Source organism: Acanthisitta chloris, unplaced genomic scaffold (genome assembly GCF_000695815.1).
Source record: "Acanthisitta chloris isolate BGI_N310 unplaced genomic scaffold, ASM69581v1 scaffold4701, whole genome shotgun sequence".
NCBI lineage: Eukaryota > Metazoa > Chordata > Aves > Passeriformes > Acanthisittidae > Acanthisitta > Acanthisitta chloris.
The window spans coordinates 60,321-68,829 of NW_008657503.1; positions in this window are offsets into that span (position 1 = coordinate 60,321).

Consider the following 8,509-nt stretch of genomic DNA (forward strand, 5'->3'; position numbering starts at 1 on the left):
TAGTTATCATTCTTTGGCTGGTGTGAGGTACTGAGAGCTCTCCCTCTTTTCTTCCTAGAACACAAGCTGTTTGAGTTTGGGTTTCACAGTGGTGCACTCAAATTAATTTACACAATTTTTCCAAGGGACTTATTAGATTATGTTTGCAGGAATTCTGTGATTTATAATCCTTCTATTTCTCACATCAAAGGAGATGACATAGAAAAGATTGCAGTGTTTTAGCTCAGGTAAAAGAGAAAATTTTAAAGAAGAAACCAGACATAAAATATGCTAAACCACTGTAAAGATAAAATAAGAACATCTGTTTGTTCATGTTTGGGTTTTTTATTAAACATTCTAAATATGCAAAGCTAAAATGGATGAAATCATGTTTCTTGCCTCTAACCCTATTTTAGTTTTTAATGCCAATGCCTCAAGTATGTACTGTGCTGTAACTCTAGCCAAATTCAAACTGCATGAATAAAAGAACTGGTCTAATGAATTTATATAACAGATAATTTGCTCTTTTAAATACAAGGTTAAATTGACAAAGACAAATATTCTACTGGTACAGAAAGTAATCAGGCTAAAATAATGACAGAGTTTAAATTATCTAAGATTTTTGAAGCTCTGTCTTTAAATTTTTGTTTTCAAGAATTGCCTATGTAATAAATGTCTGCAATCTTGCTACTGAAAGTACTTATCAAAGTAGCCTGAGATAAGGAAAATAAATTGAGCAATTCCAATAACTGGAAGATTCTCTCAGTTTGCAAAAATCCCCAAATGAGCACACGATTTCTACTCTTGAATAAAAACTGAAACACAGCACGTTACACAAGAATGCAAACACATGTACATATATATTTGAAGAACTAGACTTACTAAACTGAATTACCTTCTTCAGCATAGTCTACTATTGGCTCTTCCACAAAACGCTGAACTGAGGCCTTGGTGCTGCTGCTTTTCCATACCCATGATTTGGGCTAACCCTCCAGCAAGTGACATACTCCTGATGCATATGTGAATCTGGCTGCCAAAGTTGCACAACACACGTTGCCACCATGAAGTATGTACCAAACCTCATCCTCCCACCCTCTGGTATATTAATGACCTTATTTGTCTAGCAAGACACACTGTTCTCTATTCACTTTTTTCCAGATTTTGACAGATTTATGAAAGCCACATACTCCTCTGTAAAGCACCTGGAAAAACACTCAGTTGAGTTTAACAGCATTATTAGTTCTATTGGGTAAATATGACTATAACTTTCTGCCCCCAGTCTGCATAACCATTTCCCATAATTAAAGACTAAAGTTTAATTGTGCATATTCATTTTAATCTTGCAGGTAAAATAATAATAAATACAACAAAATAAATAATAAAATAATAATATTATTTGCATGTTTTTTCACTGGGATCCCTTAGGAAACCAATAATGTATTTTCACTTTTTAGAACAAAATCCATCCTTTTCATTGATTAAACAATGATATCAACACTACAAAGTAGAAAAGTCTTGTTTTGCAGGGTCCTGTGGTGCTCATTTGCCATGTTTAAGTAAGACCACTGCATACTAAAGATAAGAGACCAGGAAAATCAGCTTTCTAACTGGTGCTTTCATGTGAAGCCAGCATTAATTGTCTCTTTGTACATATTCACAATAGATTCACTACTTTGGACATACAATTTTTGTGAACAAAACGTGTATATGTAAAGAAGCTTTCTGTGTGTTCAATCACATGCTTCACCTAACGTAGACATCAAGCTTGCCAAACTTTCTCAATCAGTTACCACTTGAAATGTTGGTTCTGTGTACTGACTTCCTTAGTGGTTTTGGCTTAAAGCAAGTCTGATGCACAAAGCAGAAGCGCTTACAGGTACCGTGTCTGTCTGCCCCAAGGCACACATGGCTGTGGTGAACATTCCTGCCTACTTCTCTTACTCTGGGGAGTTATTTCTTGCTAGTTCATACCTGCAGCAAAGTAAAGCTTTTGTTCATGTGTACTTAAGTATTGTCAGGCATTGGGAAACTATGATTGTTACTTACCATGGAAATTTTGCCACTGACTTCTTGAAGTACAGAATTGATCCCAACTGTCATAGCCCTGAACTGCGTAAACTAGACAGAATCTTAAGAAAAGCACATGTACAGAAAATTAAACTCACAGTCTACTAATTAGTTAATTATTTTAATTCCACAGTAGGACACCCCATACTGCTCTGAAGTACCAAAAAATTGAACTAACCAAACAAGGCCTCACCAAACTCCAAACCCTGGTCTGTCATCCCAGCTCCTACAAATTGCACTATTACCTCTTCAAATGGCATTTAAGCTTTGCTTTGGAGTCACAAGCCCTGTATAGATGTATGTCTCTCATTTTGAAACTTTAAACTGCATTGTTGGAATGACTCTTCAAAGTCTGGGTATCATTTTAAAGAAAAGTCTCACCAAAACAATATAAATTCCTTGATATGTCATAAGTCTGGCAGTAAAAGGAAATCAAAGTACTCTGTAAAGAAAACATCCTACAAGAACATCAGTATTTGATGAATTCTGTATACAGAGTGTTTGTTTTATTTTCAGGCAAATACAAGCTAGTGATTTCTGGCATTTGTAAATGTATATTCAGAAAAACAGAATTTGAGAAAGTTTTATGCCCAAATGAATCATAATAGTTTTTATTTATATTCATATATTCATATTCATTATATATATTCATATTAATAGAATACATAGGATGCAAAATAATATGTAGAATCCAAAGTAAATTTTTCTACTGCCTGTTACTTTTCACCCAGCATTTGTACATAGTCTAGCAGTATATTATGTCATTCTAACATTCTGTCATTTTCAAATCCTTCCTCATAATAAATTCTCATAATATGGATTCAGTCAAAGTGTACAACTAGCTAACTTGAATCTCAAGCTCATGCCAAAATATTTCTGTCATTTAAGCCAATTTAAAGCTTTGGGATCTCATAGTTCTACCTATGTTAGATGCGTGGCTTTAGGAAAGAAATCTTTTCACCTGCCTCAAAGTTAGGTGCCTGGATTGCTAAGCTTTTGACCTCTTTTTAGCTGCTGGACAGAACAGGTATCCACACAGAAACCTATCACACTCCACCAGAGGAATCTAAGTAACAATAATATTGGGATGGCTGACACTGTGTTAGATAAATCCTGTCTTTGAAGTAAATGTGAAACACCCAAACTACAAACAAAGCTCCCCAAACCAAACCAAACCAAACCAAAAAAAGCCCCACCTGATTTTCAAGAGTGAGCTAGTGTATGATGTTTGAAGGAATTACTTTTTTTTCTAATCCAAACTAGATAAAGTTTGCAAATTTGAACTTGGTTTAAAATTCACACATCATAACTACTAAAATCAGGTTGTATTTTTGAAAATACAACCTATTTTCCAGTGTTAGAATGTATACTCGTGTTAGGAGTAAATACAAAAGTATCTATTTACATAATGGAAAAAGTAATCTTCCATTATGTTACCAATTCTGTTTTCCCTTGTGATGGCATGATGTTAACCTTTCTTGTTAAAGAAATGCAGTACTGTTCCATAAAGGAATAAAGTACTAAAGCATAAAATAGGCCTCCAAAACTACACGCAAACAGTCTTAGCTTGCAGCAACTACATTTTTTCATGGAAAAATGAGTAATTGAATAGTTTTATGGGTTTCCATGCTAAAGATCACTTATAAATTAATCAGTGTTATTACTTAATAGTCTTTAGAGAGTAACTTTTTCTAACAAATTAATTAAATAGATAAAATACAGAACTCAGATCCTTTATGTGTGTATTTAACTCCACTTGAAGTTTTCCAGTAGTTTACAGAAAAAACAAGTGTTGTCTGAATAAACCTTTAGTTTCAATATTGTTCTCGTACATCAATGGAAATAGTGAAATAAAATTATCATACCCAACTTTTGAATAAATAAAATGGTTTTGATGCTACTTACATCAAAATCTTTGATTAATGAGTGAAATGGAAATTGGTACTTTGTTAGTTGGGGTTTTACAACAGCCAGTGTTATTAACATTATGTGAAAGATGGGGAAATTGAAAGACTAAAACGACAAAATGGTTGCTTAAAAGACAGACAGAAAAGTGACTAAGCCAATAGTAACACAGACCGGGCAAAAGATTTTTTATTTTTTTTAAGTAGCACCACTTAGGAGGTTAGAAGGACTGGGAATTTTCTGGAAACTGCAAAGTAGCTTTGCAGATCAGTAACAGTAATGTATCCTCATTTTTGCAAAAACAAGAGGGGGTGGTATAGGTAGGAGGAGGGAAGCTAGTCCCAGTAGTGAAAAAAAAAAGGACGAGGAGAGACCATCAGCAACCAGATAGAAAGCAATGACAGGACAAAACAAAGGAAACATGAGAATGTCTACAAGGCAGAATAATCCTTAGGCAGGAATTGAACAGATGGGAGAGAGTCTGATATTCACTAAAACATCAAAAGAGTTGGGTCTTTGTGGTTAGAAATTAAGAATCAACAGGCCTGCCCACTGAGCATATTCAGACACAATAAAGATTTAAGATACTGACTGTGGACTGAAAAGGATTCAAATGCACAAAAAACATCGACTGTTCTTTGTGTGCAGCCAAACAACTTTCTGATTTCCACTGAAAACCAGAATAAATAGTAGACACGGGCAAAATTCTTAGACATGGGAAATCAGTGAACACAAGAGTGCTACTAGTCCAGCAGTCCTCATAGCAGGAATCTGAACAAAAATGGAATTTCAGGGCTTTTGCACGAGACAGCAAAAACTTCCTTTGATTACTAAAACTGGTATTTGGGATTATAAACCTTTCAAAAGTGGAGTCTGCAGGCAGCAGTTCTTTGGAAATACAGATCTAGATAACGAGGCTGAATGGAAGATTTAAGGGAGATGTCCAACTTCTGGGAGGTATTTGCAGGAAAGGGACTTCTGAACAGATGGAGTCAATTCTAAGCATGCAAGTAAGCCCAGGTATCTAATATCAAAGCTGGTCCCTCAGGATTTTTTTTAAATATGAGGGTCTGAGATAATCACTCTAGTTATATTTATTAGAGAAGAGGAGAAAAATTGATAAATGGAGTGGTAAAGGCTATAGAAAATGAAGCATAGTCTAGGAGAAAACAAAAATATGAACAGTGATGAGAGTATCAACAGCAGAAGGCAGGGATAAAAGACAGAAGAAGATTGCCTAATTCAGCTAGAAAACTGGATTAAGTCAAGATAAAATAACTAACATATCTTTACATTAATGCACAGACCTGTGAAAGTAAAATTAAATAGTCTCCTTAAGAAAAGTATTCCAAAATTTAGAGAGCTTGCTAGAGTCTTCAAGCCAAATTGGTGGTGCAGCTCTTGGTGGCAAAGGAAGCTTTGCTAATGAGAATGATTAAAATGGAGCAAACCTCAACAATAAAACTTCCATGTCTGTGTAGCTAGAGACTTTTGAGAGAGGAAAATGCCAAATTATTTCCATCCCAGAATACCAAGTACCATGCATGATAGGTTTTAATACATGCTTTTAAGAATTTACTTAGCAATTTTTGAAAATAAGTAAGTTAAGTCAAGGATTGCAAATATGTCTGGAAATATTTAAGGATAAATAGTGAAACTACTCATTTGACTTCAATCATATGCAGATTTTTCAGTTATATTGAAAGAAAAGGTAGTCAAATGAAGAAATAAAAATCAGTAAGCTGATATGATATTTCATGCATATTAGCTTCACATTTTTATTTGATAAACTAGTATTCTATATTAATTATAGGAACCGTTGTCTGAAATGTATTAAACATTTGATTACTAGTATTTTATATTAATTATAGGAACTGTTGTCTGAAATGTATTAAACATTTGATATAATATGGGAAATCGTACCTGCACTGTTCTTAATGCTTTTCTGTAAACATCTAGCATTTACCACTGCTAGACACAGACAGTTTTCAGGTGGACCTTTGTTCTGGTCCTATATTTAGCAGGAAACAACACATGCTGCATTGGCATTGTACTCTGCATGAGCTACTTCGTCTTTCACAGAGATGCAATAAATTATCTCAAGGATAACACTTCACTATTACAATATTGTAGTAAACGATCACATGCCTCTTCCTTTAAGACTCAAGCAAATATCCCTTCATGATGTACCTAATATGCATGAGGACAGCTTTCTATCATCTCTCATTGCTCTAAAAACCTCCGTTTTATACACTGACAAAAAAACAGAGGAAGGGATAGCACTATTTTTCCATATAGTTGAAGACTGAAGAATGTTTCAAACCATCACAGGAAAGAAGTTCCAGAGACACTTCAAAAACTTCCTCACCTTAATTGATGGCCAACAACTAAATTCTAATTCTATTAATATACTATAAATTTACACATACTCAGATTTGCTTTATGATTGTAATGTATTAAAATAAAAGTATTTAATATTAATTCCTTGTGTCTTTTGACAAGAGCATCAAGTTGTGATGAATTCATAAGGGTTTCATCTTGAGGCATATGGGAACACAAGAGTCTCTTGTACCACAGATTTTAAAAAGTCCATGCAGAATTAAAAAAGTAATTTCCACCTTTGCCCATCAATAACTAAGCATGAAACAGCATGTGTAAGACATGGGCAAAATCTAACATGGATTTCAGTTTGCCCAGTTAGAATATGGATAAACCCGTATTATTAACCCAGTTATTGGGCTGCAAGAAGAGAATGATAGCTTCCATGGACAGTGATGACTGACAGGATTACAGACACCAGTAGAGCCTTACATTTGCCCTTGCCAGTCCAGATATTATGAAATACGCTTGGATTTTCTTGGCCCAGAAGCCTGTGATCAGAGGACATATGTTAAAATATAATGTCAAACTGATCTGCTCTGAACTCTCTCTGAGTTACCCAGCCAGACAACAGCCAGAGACATTTTGCAACTTTTCTTTAAACCAGTTTTCTTCATGCAAAGTATAGATTAACATAGATTTAGACCACATCATCCTAGATTCATGAATTTTAGAATACATTTTTGGGAAGCCAAGATTCTATTCTGGCTCATCACACTATGATATGATTAAAAAAACACCAAAGCATAGCAAAAGTTTATATTTAAAGTTTACCTAGATCAAACATAAGGAATAATTCTGAGTGTCATGTGCAGTTTCAGGCAAGAATTGAACATGAAGGCCATTCAGAACTGAGACCAGTAAAATACTCAAAATGTGGCACACTGTTCCACAAGCAAAAATAACTTTCTTTAGAGAACTACTTTGCATGCCTTAAAAATATGAACAAACCTCCTGACATCTTATCACTTCATTCAAGACATAGTACATCAATAAACAGATCACTATACTCAGCTGTATATTGCATTATTATGGGATGTTTATATGTGTGCAGTCTAAAAGATAATAATGGTTTATATTCATTTTAAATGTGCTAAAGCTGAGTATATGACAAGGTGAAAGCATTAGACTTCTATGTAAACAATTTATTTTTTGAATGCTATGTTGCAGACTTCTGGTATAAAGAAAACAGATCAATCAACTGCTGGCTCCTTAATTTTCAAAGTAATTATTGTCTTAGCACAGCCCTAGCAATGACACCCATGACTGTGACACTTTTTTTTTCCCTATTTTCTGGAGCAGAGGATTTGTTCTTTTCTGTATGTCCTGGATGGCGATGTAGAACAGTCTGTACAAAAGCACATTCATAGACTCACAGAACAATAGAATGGTTTGGGTTGGAAGGGACCTTAAAGATCCAATTTCAACCTCACTGCCATGGGCAGGCATACCTTCCACAAGCCCAGTTTGCTCAAATCCCCATCCAATCTGGCCTTAAACACTTCCAGGGATGGGGAGTCCACAACCTCTCTGCAACCTGTTCCAGTGCCTCACCACCTTCAAAGTAAAGAATTTCTTTCTAATATCTAAACTTACCCTCCTTCAGCTTAAGGCCATTACCTGTTGACCTATCACTACACTACATGCCCTTGTGAAAAGTCCCTCTCCAGCTCTCTTGTAGGCCTTCTTTAGGTATAGGAAAGTGCTATAACATCTCCCTGGAGCCTTTTCTTTCCTGGCCTGAACAACCCCAACTTGCTCAGCCTGTCTTCATAGGAGAGGTGCTCCAACCCTCTCATCATCTTTGTGGCCCTCTTCTGGACTCACTCCAACAGGCCTATGTCCTTCTTATGCTGGGAACCCCAGAGCTGGATATAGTATTCCAAGTAGGGTCTCATGAGATCAGAGGGGCAAAATCACCTTCCGTGAACTGCTGGCCATGCTGCTTTTGATGCAGCCCAGGATGCAGTTGGCCTTCTGGGCTGCAAGTGCACATTGCTGAGTTATGTTGAGCTTCTCATCAACAAACAACCCCAAGTCCTTCTCATCAGGACTACTCTCGATCCATTCTCTGCCATTCTCTTGCACTTGGCCTTGTTGAATTTCATGAGGTTTATACAGGTCCAACTCTCAAGCCTGTCAAGGTGCCTCTGGAGGGCATCACTTCCCTCTAGCATAT